Raw genomic sequence first — 3,136 nt, forward strand, 5'->3', positions numbered from 1 at the left:
GTTTCGGAGAATTTGGCGGGATAAGACGTTGAAGCCGTTTGCTCGTACCAAAGTGAGTGTTTGACATTTACCTTTCATCTTTATTCATATATATATTAATCCGTAGATATTCATTAGCTCTCTATCGTTACTGTCCTTAAATATTTATCCAATTTAGACTAAATAATCCCAAATTAATTCGATACCGTAGGTTTCGGTATACTGTTCGGTTTCACTGTGTAACAATTAATGTAACATTTACGTATTTCTAATCCAATTTGCAATCTTTGCGACACACTACGAGTTCAATAATTCTTAATTTGTATCACTAACTATTCTTAACGTAGTGTAATTATTTAAAGTTTATGTTTATTTTCTGTTTCAGAGTTTCGGTTTGAAAGTACGCACTACCGTCCTGAGCATTGCTGACTGTCTTCAATCAGAATTCGGCGGGAAATTGGTGAATTCTGGTAAGTTATTATAACATTTATTATAACATTTATTATGACAACAAAGTGACACTTCATTACATACTTAGTAAAGCCTGAGTAAATTTAGTATTCTCTATAAACATGTTAACGGACATTTAATAAGTTATCTTTTAGATAAGTGACGAAATACATATATATTTTTGGCGTTATGTTTTTTCAGTGTTACATTCGCCGTTTAAACTGGAGTGATGCACATGTTTGTTCCCGCCAAGTCGTACTTCTGGAGGATATACCGCTCTGACCAATCAGCTACTCGGGATCTCCCGAAGATAGCCGAATGAACCGCTCGGGACCGGCCGAATGTAACCGAAGTGTCATTCGTTTCGGAGAATTTGGCTGGATAAGACGTAGAAGCCGTTTGCTCGTACCAAAGTGAGTGTTTGACATTTACCTTTCATCTTTATTCATATATATATTAATTCCTAGACCTCCATTAGCTCTCTATCGTTACTGTCCTTAAATATTTATCCAATTTAGACTAAATAATCCCAAATTAATTCGATACCGTAGGTTTCGGTTTACTGTTCGGTTTCACTGTGTAACAATTAATGTAACATTTACGTATTTCTAATCCAATTTGCAATCTTTGCGACACACTACGAGTTCAATCATTCTTAATTTGTATCACTAACTATTCTTAACGTAGTGTAATTACTTAAAGTTTATGTTTATTTCTGTTTCAGTTTCGGTTCGAAAGTACGCACTACCGTCCTGAGCATTGCTGACTGTCTTCAATCAGAATTCGGCGGGAACTTGGTGAATTCTGGTAAGTTATTATATTATTTATTATAACATTTATTATGACAACAAAGTGACACTTCATTACGTATTTTTATATTGTTTTTAATCGTAAGTGAAATAATCGTGATTTCGTGGTTTGTAACAAATTTGTCTTGTTTTTTTTCAGTTTCTTTAAATGTTGCATCACTGAACACTAAATCGGATATCCTGATGTGAAGTTCCACCAGCAAAGAATGTAAACCCTTCTATCATCGGGTGAGTCCTTGCATGCCTTTTTTATTACTCCAGTCCCCAATTATGCCATAGGACGATTAGTCCAATGTTGCACAGGCAACTGATTGTATATATGCTAAATTTGGGGAGTATAGTGAACGTGGGTATGCTATCATATCTTTGAGTAGTAACATTGATCAATTGTATTTCTTAGCTAGGGTAGGGTCTTCTTATACATAGTATTTTCTACGACTGATACAATTAATAAACATTTTATAATTGGACAAAGCAGTATTAATACTCTTAATATTCAATGCATATTCTTGAATGCATTGTATATATGAATTTCTGTAGGCTAGAATATATTGAATACATATATGATGAATGTAACATTAGTGAGGGAATGTGACCTCAGACTTCTTCCTTGCATAAACCAAATAATCACACAATGATAATACAAAATGGTATCCAATGAGAATATCATTCAATAGCTTGATCTAATTTCATATTATGCATGATTGATAAATTTGATACTTTGTATGAAAATATAGTGTTCCATACAAACATTATATTACAGATCATGTATAAGAAGACATTTTGTGATGGGTAGGTTTCTGAGTCAAAGTAACATGTTTGCTAGACTTATGTTATGTGTCTTGCAATGGCTTTGACAATGAGATCACCTGTGGGTTGTTCAATATGTAGAGTCAAATGTCTTATTAAAGAATCATGATTAGTCTTTTTGTCTTTAAAAATGAATTTCCATTAGGGTCTTTTTCTTAATGACTAAATTCTATTAAATTAATAAGTATCCAATCTTTGCTTTTCAATTGTTATTAATACAAATTTGAATCATTTTAATTACAGATTAAATGAGAAAGAATTAAAGAATATTAACCTGTTAAGAGTAGCAAGTAATAATTTTTTTCGTTGGATTTTCAGGATAATGTCGTCCAGCAAAGCTCACATTCATCACTGAGTACTCAATAAGATGTCCTCGGGCAAAGCTCCAGTTGATTCAACATTCTTGTCTTATACGCAGCCCTTCTATCATCGGGTGAGTCGCATGCTTTTTTATTCCTCTGGTCCCCAATCATGCCGTAGGACGATAGGTCCGAAGCGGCACGGGAGACTGGTTGTATACGTGCTAAATTTGGCGAGTACAGTGAACGCGGATATGCAATCATATCCGCGAGTAGTAACATTCATCTGTTGTGTTCCTTAGCTAGGCTAGGGTCTTCTTGTATGCCATGTTTACAATTAGTAATGCAATTCATAAATATTTTATATTAAAAGTTTATTTATGAGTTCAACTTTAAAAGTTTGATATAGAAGTGAATGTGATGCGAACGAAGTCACATTGCTTACTTATAATTTCAATGTCGTCGTCTGGTATCATTTATGAATGTAGAATGAAGTACGATTTACATAAGGAAATTTACAGAATATAGAAAATACAATAAATTCACAATAGTCTACAACTACAGCCAGCTGGTACAAAAATAGTATTGAATTCATTAATGTGTAAAAGAAATTTAGATAATAGATTTGAATATAGAGTAGAAAGAACGGAACCATACCGGTATGTTTAAAATAAAGAGGAAAACATAGTGGTGCCTTCTTAGATGAGCATGTTGTAGCAGTTAGCACAATACCACGAGACGCGACAGCACGTTTCAAAAACCGGAACCAGTGTCGCAAGACACAAAGGT

This window comes from Dufourea novaeangliae, unplaced genomic scaffold (assembly GCF_001272555.1).
Source record: "Dufourea novaeangliae isolate 0120121106 unplaced genomic scaffold, ASM127255v1 scaffold296, whole genome shotgun sequence".
Classification (NCBI taxonomy): domain Eukaryota; kingdom Metazoa; phylum Arthropoda; class Insecta; order Hymenoptera; family Halictidae; genus Dufourea; species Dufourea novaeangliae.